This window comes from Brachionichthys hirsutus, chromosome 18, assembly GCF_040956055.1.
Source record: "Brachionichthys hirsutus isolate HB-005 chromosome 18, CSIRO-AGI_Bhir_v1, whole genome shotgun sequence".
Classification (NCBI taxonomy): Eukaryota; Metazoa; Chordata; class Actinopteri; order Lophiiformes; family Brachionichthyidae; genus Brachionichthys; species Brachionichthys hirsutus.
This window is the reverse complement of record NC_090914.1, coordinates 10,488,590-10,504,703: the sequence shown is the minus strand read 5'-3', so window position 1 is coordinate 10,504,703 and position 16,114 is coordinate 10,488,590.

The window sequence follows — 16,114 nt, the reverse complement described above, 5'->3', positions numbered from 1 at the left end:
ACTGAGGTCCCGCCTCTTATGGGGATGAGGACGACTTGATTAAAGGTTCCAGCGTCAACATGGGGATCGCGTTACAGAGCAGCCAATAGGACGCAAGATAAACGACACAACTTGAATGTCGCCGCTCAACGCGTGTTTAAATTGACACACGAGACGCCACTGCTGCGATGAGGTCCGAGTTACCGTTACACACACACACACACACACGCCTCCTCATGTTGGCACCCTTCATATTTTCGCATGCCAGTTGGACCTGATGCACTAATGGGATGGGTTCGTAGCCCACCTGGGCTCGTTATACAGGCGGCGGCTGAGAGGAAACCCACACACGACTAGGGCGAAGGGGTGGGAATCTGGAATGCTCGGTGGAGCTCCTGAGGACAGCGGGAGAGCCGGATTCCTCCTCGGAGCGACCACGCCTCGCCCTCTTGACTCCTCTCAGGGTTAGAGCCAAGTCCACATGTTCAAACGGAGATGAAAGGCCCCCGGTAGGAAGGTTGTCGGTGTCGATACCAAACTCCTGCCAAGTAAGCTCTGTTTGGCACCCCTCTCCCAGATGTTCCCGACACGGAATATTCTGTTCCCTTCCCGGGATGAGGAGGGAGCCGCCGCGTGACTCTTTCACATCAAAGTGTGGAGGAGGTTTTAAAACAAGGAGCTGCGGGCTGGAGCCCCCCACCCCCACCCTACCTGCCCCCCCATCCACGCTAACGCCTGCACACGTCTGAAATCCAGAGGCGTCAAGTCATTCCTTTTTACTGAGGTATTATTTTATGTCCCGTTAATTTCTGTCTCTCTGAAGGTGATGTCTAAATGAAGTTCATGGAGACACGTCTCGCAGCATGATGAAGACGTGGGCCACGTAGGTCGTGAGACAGTAGGTTTGTTGACTCATGTCCCACGCCGGCACACTTTTTTCCTGATTGTCCATCATGGAGTCTTTGACAAACATGTCCAATCCAAAACTTGGCGAGTCCATCGAAGGTTGTCTGCTAGTTTCTGCACCATGGATGGAACAGTCTCATAAACAGTCTCATTTGTAAGACTGTTGTAAGTCACATCCGTTGCTATGGGGACAGGTGGACATAAATCATAATAATACCTCGTACATAGCTGACGGTGTCTTCTAGAGACGGTCTTGCTGCTGTTGAAAGTATTTAACGTCCAGCTATTAAAGCAGAAAGGCCAAAACACTTAAGTGTTCAGTCATGAGTGTGAGCAGGATGAGTAATTGCCTTTTGAAATGAAGAGTTTGACTAGGCACGCCTGGATTACACGCACGCCGCCCGGGGATATGCATTTTAGAGACAAGCCCGAACGTAGACAGGAACGTCGGAACTCCAAATATCAGCCGCCTCCTTGCAGCCGCGGACCGCTTCCTGTGTTCCCGCCGACACGGGACGGGTTCTGGATTTACCTCCACGATATGGATCTGCCAAGGCACAACGCACCGCGAAGGAGACAGGGGAGAATGTTTGAACCGGCGGGTGAAATGTTCTCCACGCCGTTTCCTCTCGTCGCTGCTTCGTGTGCGTCTTTGATAGTTTTCCGTCTGTGTCCGTGCCTCCCGAGCCCGGAGCGCATCTCTAAAGTGAAATCTTGTTGAGCCGGGCCCTCGGGGAATGAAAGCGTTGTCTTGGGTAATAAATCTCTGCCGCCCCCCCCCCTCCCTGATCACGTTTCACTCGTGCCACGTTATACTTGCCTGTTGATCAGGGCTGAACCGCAGGTGACGCTCGCAACGCTGCGGTGTGGCGTTGAATGCTGATGGAATGATAAACAGGGCTCGGTTACTGCCTTCCCAAGTCCAGGCTAATCATTTAGAAGTTCTGCGAAGGCGTTGAAGATGAAGCATGCTGGGATCTGCCTGCCTCAGAGCGCAGAAAGCGAATGACAGGAAGTTGAGTGCAGGAACACGCGGCGCAGACGTCCTTTCTTCTCCGCCGACGTGAACAGAACGGGCATGAAACCAAAGACCTCGTTGGGTCGATCAAAGGCGGTCCAAGTCGACCTAGACTTAGAAAAGGCCTTTGAACTGAACACCTCTTATCGTTGGATGACCGTTGGTCACGGGTGGATGGAGGGATGGACGGATGAGGGCTGGGATGGGTGACTTGTCTTGAATAGGCTCTTCAGAGCTGAGAGGGTATAGCTTCGGTGCTAAGTGGCTCCTGTGGGGGTTCCAGACGGAGGTTAATGGGCCACGTCACCCACGATTGTTCGGATCCCGAGACAGACATGGGCTCTGAGTGAAGCCCAGCTTCAGAGGGAGGACACAGTCTTTCGCTTTCAAACCGATGCTCCTGGACTCGGGAGGTGAAAGTCTACGGCACAAAAATATACGCATTGCGTCGTATTTAATGCTGCCCCCGTTTAAAGGGATTTAGATGCGACTTTCATGATGTGCCTGAGAATAAGAAGCCTTCAGACATGAACGGGTCGCATTCTAGTAATCAATATTTGGACCTTTATGGAGAATATTTGTCTTTTTGTTGGCATTCTCAGCTTTGTCTTTAGCCAGAGTCTGACGGACAGAGTCCAAGATGGACGTCCAGCGGAGTGCCAGGATCTGGACGGTGAGTCGGATCCCGGTGTCTCTCCTCGCTTCATGCAAGACGGCTCTTATTTTAACGCCACGGTCGCCATGCGGTGCCCGTAAACACGAGCAGACGCTCTCTCCAGAGGTCCGCAGGCATGGCCGTTTTCATGAACGAAGCCGAGTTTATTTACGAGGGGTGTGGCCGTTCCGATTGGTTGGAGCACCCGGGACAGCTAATGTCCAGGTTGAAAGGGATGTTTTACTGCTGCGTTGTTTTAAGTGTGACGTGTTTGGTTTGGGTCTCCAGGGTCCGGCACCAACAGCACACGTTTAATTACTTATAACCTGAAGTACTCTGCTGTACTTCAGTACGTTGTTGCGTACTTCATCGTGACGGAGTGTTATAAATGCTGACATAATGCTTTACTTTGATACGAAGTCTGCCGACGTGACGACTAGGAGGTGACTTGGATCTCTTACTAAACAAAGGGGATTAGAACCATCACGCTGTCTTTGGCAAAGCAGCTCGGGTTTCTTAGCCAATCAAAACAGCTGCTTCTATTTTTCAGTCCAAACGGTTGTCATCGGTTACCAGGTGAGTGGCGCCTTAATGACCCGCTTCGGTGACATCCCAGGAGAGCCTGGAGTGCACCAGCTGACCGGTGCAGCTCGGGTTTCCAGGACCCGGCCTTCCAGATCCGACTGGAGACGAGCGCTAGCGGTGGTTCTTTTTCTTTCTCTTTTTTTTTTTACGAGGCGAACACACACCTGCTTCTGATTCACACACACACACACACACATGCTGCATCGGCGATGATCGCTGGCAGGTCGGCTCGCACATCTTCTCAGGGAAGTGTCTACAACAGAGGGAAGGCTGGATCCACTCACGAGGAAGAATGAGGGCTTTCATTTCAAAGCCTGGTCCATTTTCAGGAATTCATCAGTCAATACTTCAAAGATGCAGATGACCGTGTTCTCGAAAGGCGTCCAGATCCAGTTGGCAAGTGGGAGCCGTCATGAGAGGTTGTGCGTCTTCTGGATCAAAGCTTCCCTGCATGCAAAGTGAAAATATGTTTTCAAAAATGAAAATGCTGTACATGGTTGAGAAACTCGATGTCCCCCTCAGACACTGAGGGTTCTGACCCAAATCAATGAGCTCGTTGGTGAAACTAACAAGCACTAACATGCAACCTGTGACTGGAGGTCTGAAGCAAACGCTGATTCATTGCAGCATGGGAAGCGCTGATTCATCCAAACACTCGAGCATGAGAAACCTCTTGATGGGTAATCCAAGCTCAAACACGTTCTTATTTATCTATTGACTAATTACTTACTTGTCTTGTTTTAGCAACTCTATTGTGACGCATTGGACAAAAGTGTCCTAAGCACCGTTTGGCAACGGTCTGTGTGGGAACCCGCTTTCGTTCTCAACTTGTTTTTACACACGGATGACTAGATTACCAGATTAAACTAGCGGGCATCATTTTAACCTCTGGATGCCAATGTCTTTAACTCCTGTTCATTTCCTCCTCTATTCAACATTCAAGTCGGAGGAATGTCGTGTATTGCACAACAGTGGAATTCAGAACAACAAGAATTCAATGTTTCAGTGGCTGGGAAGTGGGAAACGAGGATAATCCACGTTTTAATTCTGGAAGTTTAGAAGTGAGCCTCTGTCCGGCACTGGATCAGAGCCGGACAGACGTTTCCGTTGCCCTGGACGTTAAATGTGAATATTCTTTGACCCTGTAATGCATTTTTATATTGTCCGTGACCTTTCAGCACCCGGATGTGTTCAAACTGGCCTGGAAGGGGTTAAAATCCTGAAATCCATATCGAGGGTGATTTAGTGTAAATCCATACGAGTCTGCTGAAAGATTTAGAGAATAATAAGAACAAAGAGAGACTTTTTCTAATGGACAAATCTACGTGCTGCTCTGTGATCCCTAATGAAAGAGAAGGACGACTCCATAGTCAGAGCCTTGTGGATGATTGATGCTCCAAGGTGTGCCCGCTTTGTTCCTCTTTGGAGCATCGCTAGGCTCTAAACCATCCTCCCTGCCTAAACATGCCACCTCGGCCGTGCCCACCCGTGCTTGTCTGGGCAAACGGCAGGTGAGCAGGTCGAGACCCAGCGTGTTACGGTGATGGACGAAATGCGTTGGCGCAGGATGAAGAACTATTACATGTAGCCGTGGGGGTAACGCTCGCTGCAAATGAATGAAGGGGAGAACCTGCACATCAGTGGCCCCCCCGGTGGAAAGGAGACGCTAGCTGCAGCACGCCTTGATACAGAGATTCTGTTGGCAACTTCCTGTGAGGACTGCACAACTGCCTGAAAGCAGTAAATGCTTTGACCTTGAAGTCCCATAATCCTCCGTAGGTGTCGGTTCCCATTCATCCAGGTGCATCTGAAGGGGGTGGAGCTCAATGCAGCTGACTTTGGGCTGTGAATGCAGATTATGATACAGAAAGATGGAGAGAGTTCTGCTGCTGCATGTTGTAACAAAGATGGGAGGAAAGTCCCGTCATTTCACGCAAAGTGGTTGAACTCATTGTTCTGTGGTTCTGATGGAAATCCAGAACCACACTCTGCTTTGGGCCGGGTTCACGGCCTTTCCTTTGGCTTAGCTCAGAAAATAAACGTCCTCCAGGGTTTTGGTCGCTAATTGTCGCCCCTTTGGATTCGGGACCGTTTTGAAATCCACTCACCAGATCATTTGTTCAAACTGAAAACGGGGAGACTGCACCGCGCCCCCCTGGGCCCCGGGTCGGAATACCTGCGTGCTCTGTGATTCACAGGAACATCTCCTAACATGTTAATACACGCTACACGTTAGCGTGTGTGCTGCCATCCAACATGTGTGGGTGTTCAGCTGCAGGTTGTCCCGCCTTCATCCGCATCATTATACAGTAGCTCCTTTTTGAAACGAGCCCAGACCTGTGTGTCCTCTGACTTTCCATCCACGCGCCGGATGGGGCGGTGGTTCCCGTCCCACTTCCCCAAATCTACTTGTCGGACCTTGAGCAAGATAATTGACCCCAATTGTATTTGTGTCGAACGAATGAATGGCCAATGAGAGCAGAACACTTTGAAAGGTAACCTTTTAGTCCATTATGGACTATGGTCATGTGACTTTTGAGATTTATCCTGGTTAAACTAAAGCCTTTTAAGAGAAGTCACTTTTGCAGCAGTAATTTTTAAATAACGTTAAGTTATGTCTTTATATTGTTTTATTGTGCTGTTAAATTAAGACCAGAAACTGAACTGCTCCAATCCGGCACAGGTGTGTGATCGGCGTAATCTCAAGGTGACCTTGTCAGGTTCCTACACACACACACACTGATGATAGCTGTGTGTGTTTAGCTAGCTTAACTGAACTACAATTTGCTTTGTGCACAGCCAGGGAGCCGGACCCGTTAATGCAGCTCCGTGCAGATTATAAAAAAAGGTCACGTCTCAGTCGGACGGACGTTGTAGTTTAACCCAGATCAAAATCCTCTCCCGGCCCTGGTCCGGATCAAACGCTGAGAGGATCCATGTGGGAGATGAGAATCATTCAATCAGCGTAGCAGCGCTGCAGGTTCGAGCCGTCAGTCTGAACGTGCACGGCGCTCAGCCAGTGTCTGTAGGAAAGAAAGTCTGCCCCCGGGGGTGGATTTGAAGGATGGGCGTAAAAGTTCTCTGCTTCTCCCTGCAGGGAGGAATGCTGGTGGGGCTTCAATGAGAAATCATTTCTGTTTCAAATAAATCACATGCTCAAGCTTTGGCATCGGCACGAAGACGACAACCATGTTTGAAATGTGGGCGGGGTCAGCCCAAAGGAGTAAAACATGTACCACTGAAATGACCAGTTTGCAGATACATTTAGTTGCTATTTCAACCATTCTCAATACATAGAAATGTAAATATATGACTTGGAGGCAGAGTCAGACCTGCGCTGAGGCCAGGTCGCAGCCGTACCTGGTGGTTATTGCATTAGCTAGCAATGAGGGTGTTGTTTAGCGTTGGTCTGGTGCCACAGAGCTTTGATAATGAAAGATAATGTGTGTGTGAGTGGACGCTGTAATGATGACGCGGCGAGGTCTGTGCGTGTAAAGGTACGCGCGCGTGGCGTTAGCAGCTAGGCCTCCTAGCCGTCTCGTGTTTCTTGCTTGTGTTCAGCACAAGGAATGCTTTTCTCGGCAGGCCGTTTAAAACGTCTGACAAAAGCCTAAACGGTTTTCTACCAGATTTTAGCCGCGGGGTTTTTCAGATGTTAATCACGCAAATGGCTTTGTTTTGAAATCAAATCAAAACCACTTAATTGGGATTTCAACATCACAGCAAAGCGCCACGCCCGCCTGTAATGAATCTGTTGCTATCGGCTGTGTGAGCGTCGGTAGCAAACCTTTTGAAAAGCACAATTATTGAGCGTGCTAATAAATAAGAAGATGCATAATTCGTTTAATTCGGGCCGCTGAACCTTTTGTGTATTGATTGATTGATATTTACATTTGGCACAGTCACATTGATGATACGTCAGCCCCAAAAGTCAGAGCGACTGAGCCAATAGGAATCATTCAAAGGAGTTTAGAGTTGCCAAAAATGCTTTTTACAGGGGAGCGGGGACGTTATCCGAACCGACTGGTCGTCCTGGCCTCAGGAAAGTTCTCTATAAGCTGCCTGCCCACGCTGCTGGGTCTCCGTCTGACTTTCATACAGCGCCGTGGAGGTCGAACACGCCAGACGCACGTTTGATTCTCTGAGTGAGGTTATCGTTTCTAAATCTGCTGCTTTGTAGTTTTTCCACATGTTGTGACATTTGCGAACAGCGGAGGTCGAACAGAGTAAACGCCAGCGTTGTGTGTGTATCTGATCGACGGCGTGGGAGAACGTGGACGCTGTCATTTCACAAAAGCACATGACTGGAACTATGTGTGTGTGTGTGTGTGTGTGTGTGTGTGAGGTGAAACCAAGTTTGGATATGTCCAGTAGTCCTTGAAGGGTCCTTGTAATTGTCAGATACACCAGTCTGACTCATTGTGTACTGGAGCCTTCCATTCATCACGCTACCAGTACTGATTAAGCCCCAGCTGAGTTATGGTGGGAACCAGTAACACTTCCTCCCCCATGTAGACCCCGGTTCCTGCTGATAACGGACGCCGGCGTGTGCGTACGTGCACCGCCGACTCCAAGGCCTCGTATTGGTGGCGGATTATTAATAGATTTATGAGACATGGAGGACCCTTATATAAACCAGGAAGTACACATCAGATGGAGGCTCCGTTCAATCCCAGTCCGAGCAGAGCATGCTACCTCTCAGCTAAAGCTACGTGAGAAAACGGGACGGGCTCTGCCTGGGGATTCCCAGCTGCCTCTGTCCCAAACACGCTGTCAACAGCACATCAGCAAACTCCACCCTCCTGAGAGGTGACACACATCCACCGTCCTCCAGCCAGATCTGGGTACCAGTCAGGGTTATCCTGGTGGTGGTGGGGGGGGGGGGGGGGGGACCACTTGTTCCCGTGTCCCTGAAGTGGCTGTGGACAGGCTGAGTAAACACAGATAATCTGCAGGTCAATAAAACCTTTGATGAGTTTGATGCCTCTTCGATGCGTTCAGAGGTTGGTATGAGGACAGATTCACCTGCTGGTTGCCATGACGCTCACCAAAGATGGCGAGCTAGCGTGCTGCATGTCAAGGACCAACAGAGAAAACTCTAGTTTTAAACATACGTTTCTTTAGTTCTGTTATTGAAGACGACCTTCCTGAGCCGTTTGTACTTGAACACATCATCATCCGTCGCACATCCATCTCCTCCAACATTCACTCATCCGTTCTGCAAACTCAACTTTACTGTCCATTACACCGACAGCATATGGACCGCTGGCGGTTAAATATAGATAGAAAGGGAGGCACTGACAGATTTACTGTGCACGAGATCTTCACAAGCCGCCGGGCTCCACGTGGAAGAACAGGTGTGGCCCCGGTACTGTTTGGGTTCTGCTTACATACCCATGCTCACGGGTCGGAGGTGGAGAACTGCTAACTGGATTCCTGGCTTTGACAAATGAAATGAATTCACAGGAAGTCTGTTGTGTTGGATGATATTACTGACGTCTGCTTTCCTTGTGAGCTTATTTCCTGTCCTTGTGTCTCTCCTGCCTGTCTTCTGCTGTGGCGTTGACAACCTGCTGGTCACTTATAAGATTGTGATGTCTTTATTTTAAATGTTGCCATAGCTCCGCCCCTTTATCTTTTCACTGTGGTGAAGTATCAAACCAAGAAACGTTTGACCTGAGGACGGACTTGAATACGTGTCCTCTTGCGGCGAGCCCATTCTTGAATGGTTAAAAGTGATGCTGTGAGGAGACAAAGGATCCTCCTCTTCATTAAGGTCATTAGAGGTGTGTCCCTTTAGAACCGGTGGCGTCTTTGGCTTCCTTCAAGAAATGGACTTCTCTGTGAAACCAGGCCGCAGTCTTTGTCCTCGCTGGCTCAGCTTTATTGCCCCCCCTGTATGACCCCCGAGGCTATCATTAGCCCTCCTCTTCACTCTGCCCCCAGCTGCGCCCATTAGCTCCGTCCCATCTCGTCTCCGCGTTACCTGCTGGTTGCTTCCCTCCCCTTATCGCAAACGGCAGGTAAGCAGCTCTTTAACCTCGCCCCGCCTCCTCCTGTCTTAATCTGCCTAATGTGTGGGTAAATAACGTTTGCGTGGTGCAGATAGCTTTTGTTTTACCGTCAAACAAGCCCCGACCATGGGAACCCGGTCATTAATTACCGTGTGATTCATGGTTATGGCTCCGTGTCTCGTCTCGCTGCCAGGCTGTCATTAAGACTTTCCCAGACTTCCCATCACAGCCTGTCCCAGCCAGCGAGCGCACCGCTCTGGTAAATCATCGCATCATGCCAGAACCTCCCCTTCCAGCATGCATGCATGTTACCGTTACGGGGTGAGTAATAATATGGCTAGGGTTTGACGTGTGCAGACGAACATGCAACACGCACACCTTTCTGCTGTGTGAAGCTTCCAATCCTGAAATGGTTGTAAAAACATTTAAAGTACAATTTGAATGCAACGTCCATCCATCCATCCATCCGCAGACACGGTGAGAACATACAAACTCCACACAGAAAGGAATCGAACCCAGCATGTTTATAAACATGCTACATGTTTATGAACGCGACTCTCATATTTAGTAAAGATTTAATTAGCTTTATTGCTAATTCAGTAGTGTTGCCGTCCATTGGTTTGTGTCTGTGTGTGAGTGCTGGGTGTTTTTGTGGATCTGTTGCTCCAGCTGCCCCAGACTGTACTTTACCCCCCTACACACACACGCACACACGACCCCCTCAGTCCAAACAGTTGCTCACGTCACTTCACTGAAGGCTGGAACAGCCAGACGCTAACGTGATCAAATGATATTAGCAAATAAACATTGGTGTCGGGTTTCTATGGGTCTCTCTTTGCATAGTTTGTGAGGTCCCGCTGTCCTGGACCCAACACGAGGCACAACGTGGACATTTGATCACGGGGCCCGCAACACCATCGGGAACCGCTACCATCCCGTCCTTGGAGAAGAAGGAGGAGAAAACACGCCAAGTACGAGGCGATTAAGCCAGTGTTTCCCAACCTTTTTTGAGCCGCGGCACACTTTTTACATTTACAAAATCCTGCGGCACACCATGAACCAAAATGACACAAAATGACGTTCTAACACAGTACACATTATATTAGATGAGCTTTATTATAATATATAGAGTTAATAATATAGTTTTTAATGTATTTATACTTAGTGGGAAACCTGGGGCTGTTTTGATGAACACAAAATTGATATCCTGGCAGTAATGGCAGAAAGACGCACACAAAGCTCTTCCTCATCAGCTCTCAGTCTCTCTGTTTGTAGTTTTTATCGCCGTCGAGCTTGAGAAGCTCAGCTTACACAGATGTGTGGTTGAAAACGGGAGGAATGTCAGAATAGCTTTGTTGGCTAGAATGGGGAACTCCTGGGCAACAGATAACCAGAAACTGTTCAAAGGAAGATCAGCAAAGTTTAGCTTTAAACCACGATCTTGTTTCAGTTCAATGTAGTGATCGGAATTCCGGCTCTTTTAAGAGAACCGGTTCTTTTGGCTGCCAAGTGGCTCCTCAGATTTTTTGTTGACAAAATTAATTTAATATCAAATCATGTGCATTGTGTAAAATTAGCCACTAATGTAAAAACATGCAATATATCGAATGTTTATTAAATGTCTTTATTTAAATCCTCTTTGCACTGCTAGCTACAATAAACATATTATATAATATAAAATACAAAACCAAACCAAACACATCTCACAGAGAACAAGGTCAAACGATCAAACGATCTCTCGCGGCACACCGGTTGGGAAACACTGGATTAAGCATTGCAGCTGTGCTTCTGGTCCATGAAGTGATGTGTTCGTCTAATTTAAGCGCTTTCGTTTATGGCTGGTTCTGTAGATTCTATTCAAAGCTTGTTTCCTCAACGCTGCAGTATCATGCGAAGTGGGCGTGGCCTGTCTTATTTATTAAATTACTTCAGAAAGTCACGAAAGGACGTCGAAGGCCTGAGCTGGCTCATTGTTCAATACGCCTTCGGATATGGGTCGAACCTTGTGCTCGCTGTCCTGACCCCTCGGTAAAAAGAGTAGCCCCATGTGGTCGTTTCAGGTACTGCAGTCTGGGGCATCTTCAATATTCAATCCCGATGCTGATTCCCCATCTTAAAAGAAGAAAGTTCTCACTCTATTTAGGGAATTTTAAAGCGGGAACTGAGGGAAATCAGTAACACAAAACAAAGACACACACAACCAGCGATGGTGCAACACAATGGTGCAAGCACAGGAAGCATAAACACGACACACACACACCTGTACACGCGCTCTCAAACTGTGCAGCCACACATGAACAGTGCTGTTGTGAATTTATGCCCTCACACACTTGGAGTGTGAAGTTCTGTTTCCAGCAGCGTCTTCTGATCCTTTATGGGCCTCCTCTATTTTTAGCCGCCTCATTATAGGGCTGCTAATGATTCTTAGCCGTGTGAACGCTCTGATAAGCTAATTATTGGAGAAGAAACCCCCCATTTCCATCCCACCCACACGAAGGCTTCTCTCTGCGCCGCGCTGCTGAAGTCTGAAGGTTTGGCGTGTTTTTTATTATCGCCGTGAAGAAATCCCCTGCATTCATCTTAAATGGAAACATTTCCACGGCGAACATCAGATGCAGACTGAGGCGAACTATTTGTTGTTTGAATCAACGGCTGCATGTCTGACTCAATCTTTGGTGATTCCAGTTGCTGCTTTGTGTCAGCGCTCCCTCGGGATCTGGTTTGTCTTTTTGTCTGTCAGAAAACATCCAAATGCAGTTTTAAGACGCTTGTGTTAACGTCTGAGGAGAGGAAAATAGGAAAGAAAAATTAAGTCGAGCTGAGGCTGATGGGCGGAGACTCGTTTTGCAGGTACTGTATTTTTCACGGACGGAAAGACACCTGCATCACAAAGCTGTTAGGGTTTTCCTTAACCCTCCCCGGTTCTTCTTCTCCGTGTGGGTGCATGGTCAATAAAGAGGATTTGGGTCATGATTAAGATATTTATATAACATGCAGATCAATACAAGTTGGTTCAGATATCAGCGCTGAGGTTCGATCCTGCTCCGTGTGTGAGTCTCAGGTCCGAACAAAGGGCCGCCCTCTGCGTCCGCGTCTTTCAATGTCCATGAGTCCGGCCCCCTCCAGGTGGGGGTCCCGCCCCAGCCAATCTAAGCCCATGTTTATCTGTGTTGTGTGACATCACTGTCGTGATGCGTTCAATTGAAATCAGTCATTACAATAACAAACTAAATGTGGTGCGTTCCTAGTGGTGCCGGCATGTAATTACTTTGTGGAATCCCATCTAAATACGGAAATTCCCTACAAAGCTAAGCAGTTAGCGCAGGTGATGAATAAAACGTTGGTGGAGGGCGTCACGGTAACGGCAGGCCTGCGCTCAATGAGCCGTGCCGTGGTCGCCCACGTGTAGGAAATGGGACGTGTCCGGACATGTTTGCTGACCCCGCCGCAGAGCCCAGGATGCCTGGAATCTGAGGTGTGTGCAGGGGCGGAGTCAAGGTGGAGGTGCAGAAGTTCACCTGCATGACTCAATGAGTTGTCCGGTTAACGATGAGGCAGAGGCGGAGTTTAGTTATAACATTTTAAATTGTGTTGGGATGTTTACATGTGATTGAGTCCACGTTTCATTTGTCTACAGACACACACCGTATTGGGATTTGATCAAGTCTCTGCTAGGCGGCTTCACACGCTAAGCTATGGACCCCAGAGGGCTTGGCCTCGTGGCTTACCGGGCGGCGCCCGTGCCAGCCGGCCTTTGACGCCGTGTTTCCGCCTCCTGACTCGCTCGCAATCTCCGCTGTTAGAACAGTTGCAAACCAAATCTGATTGGCTGACGCCTACAGAAACGCTTCCTCTTGATAATCCCACGCCAGGAACAACCTGAACAAGAACTCCAGCAGATTTCACGATGAGCCGGACGGCGTGACGCCATAACAGTCATTTAAAGGCGTATGCACCAATTTAACCATCATGTGATGCTTTAATGCGCTGCATCCATCCTGCAGACCCATTCGCTCCACGGGTCATCAATGGCCAGCATTTGCAGCGCCCGGGAGGCTTAACGGACAGGACAGAGCCGGGCCTACTCTGGACGTGCTCGCCGTCTCCACCGGACCCGTGCGTTTGATCGCCCTCACTCTGTCTGCAGCTGCTGACGGCGTTTCCCTCGACGCCGCTGCCGCTGGTAATGACCACCTGTTGTGAACAAGCGCAAACACACATTTAGCCCCCTGCTGCTGCAGGCTGCATTTAAGAGATCCGGCCTGGCCCGGATGAACGTTCATGGTCGGGCCTACAGTAATTAGAGATCAGAACGGGCTCCAAGCGCCATCAAACTGCCGTCTGTAGCGCCCCCAGGTGCCGGTGCACAGATTAAAAGGGTTACGGCATGTTCTTTATTCTGTTCACGCGGTGAGGAAGCTGAACAGAATAATGTGCATGAGTTGAGGGCGGTCTTTATTGGAGGTCAAAGGTCAGAGTTCGCAGGAATGAGAGGTGAAAAACCGTGAGCTGCCGCTGCTCAGTGATCTGGTGATGATGTCATCAGAAATAAACAAACAGCAGCTGATTCTGTCCTGGATAGAGAAATTAAACATCAATAAAATTCATACAAAAATGTAGTTTTAATATTTTCGCTAATTATTGATTAATAACGTAAACAATCTGATATATAATAATTATATGCCATAAATCAGCGCTGACGACCCGGCGACTCGGCCTGCCAGTCCTGTTTGATCTGTGCCCCCCCCCAGTAGACGACCCCGAGGCCCCGGTTTATTTAGCTAGCATTCAAGAGCTCTTAAGTACAGATGTGTGTGTGTGTGCATGTGTGCATGACAGGAGGGTGATGAATAGCTTGTCCCTCCCCCGTCTCTCCCTCACTTCACCCATTTGCAGCTGATCACCTGTTCTTGGGACACAGGGAGGGGGGCTGTGTGTGTGTGTGTGTGTGTGTGTGTGTGTGTAAAGGTTTGTTTTTACAGTTGAATGATTTTTTTGGTTTTAAACAAAGAGTTTGCTATGATGTCATCGCTCCCATGCCAAAGGAAATTGGGGGCAGGGCATTTTCACTGTTTTAACATGTCAAAAAGAGGAAGTGACATCAGAGAACACGATGTCCTCCAAGTCTTAATATATTAAACAAGTTCGTCTTTTATTGCACACGTTTAACTTTGTAATCGTACAGATTACCTTTCTCCTGACCTCGTTCTCCGGATTGCTCCTCCGGTGTTCCTGACACTCGTTAGAAGTGTGTGTGATACGACTGAACACAATCGGTGTGTTTGTCTTCAGCAGTGCAACTGCAGGATCGGCCCGGGATGACATCACTGCAGACACTCCTGTTCCTGTTCTTTGCTGCCTTTTGAAGGAATTGTTTGGATTTAAGAATTCCCACATCCCAGTCGGGAAGATCATTGTGTTTGTGGATCACAGATGATGTGTGTTTTTGGTTGGTTTGATCCCTAAGCCTTTTAAGGCCCGTGTTTCTCTGATCCTGAGTGCAGGGAAGCAGTCTGAACACATTCATGGAGGCCTGGAAAGATAATGACAACACGCAATACTGTACCAAGCGTCTCCGGCTGGATCGGACCGCCGATCTTCCGATAGGTTGACGACCGTTTTTCCTTTCAGGATCACCATCTTGAGATCTTTAAATTGACGACTGATTCATTTGTTGTCGGTATTCTACTTGTTTGGGGTGGAGCAAAGCTCAACGGTGTTTGTTTTTCTGGGAATGAAATACGAGAGTGCCAGGTTCAAACTCCGCCCATGCCTGACAAAGCAGATTTGGTGGCGGCGAGGCCGTATCCCCATTCACCAGTCCGTGGTTGGGCCATCGGTGCGACAGGTGCGAGGTAAACGCCCACGGATCATGAAAGCCTCCCACCGGAAGGGGCATCAGGTGCGACAGGCAGCGCCGCTCGGTCTCGTGTTTCTGGGTCGGGACCAGCGCTGGGATTATCTCGGGATCAGCAGAGCGGCGCCGGGAGGCAGGTAAAGATATCCTGATGCTCACCTGTATCCTGGGGGCTGGAAACCACATGAATGAGAAACAAAACCGTCAGCGACGGAAATCCTGCTGTGGTGACGATAACTCCTCCCCCTTTCCCTCCCTCCCTTCCTCTCTGTCTCATCCATCACTTTTCATTCACACCCTCTCTCTCTTCCTTTACTTTGTCTCTCTCATCTCGTCCGCTCATCTTCCCCCTCTCTTTTACTTCTATTCCCTGTCGGGGCGGGGCCTAATGTCCTTCCCCATGTCCTGTAACTTCATGACTTTATCCCAACAGCAGGATCCGGATCCGAGTCCGTCTCACAGATAACATTCAGATGAAACTGAATGGGATGAAATGTTAATGAGAACCCGGTGTGTGTGTGTGGTGTGTGTGTGTGTGGGTGTGTGTGTGTGTGTGTGTTGTGCTTCTGGAATATGTGATTATAGAAGCGCTGGAAAAGGCCGTGACGCCAACAAATAACACAGCAGCGGCGAGAGAATGTTTATCCAGCGGGTGGCTGCATTTGGACACCTCCAAACCCCGCCCCCTGCCCCGCCCCCATTGTGTAACCCGACCGCCGTCACATGTGGGTCCCTCCGTGTAATTGAAGCGGTTGAAAACAGAGGAGGGCAACAAGAACAAGAAGTTCCATTTCAGTCCGGCCGGTGCCAGGCTGCTCTTCAGAATAAACGGGCTGGGGCCTCGTTTCCATGCCGCCCCTTGCCATGGCAACAAAACATGGAAATGGGAAAACAATGCCATCCTGCACAATTAGCCATTTGAGCAGAGGCAAAGCAACTTATTGGATGTGAGAGGGCTGGTGGGGGGCACCGGAGGGAAGCTGGAGCCGGTTCTGGTCCGGGATGGGGTGCTGGATGCAGGTAGAGAGCCACCCCCCCCCCCCCAAGGACACAATTAGCCTAATGGAGCTGTCAGCTGTTAGCGTGAGGAGGCCACGTCA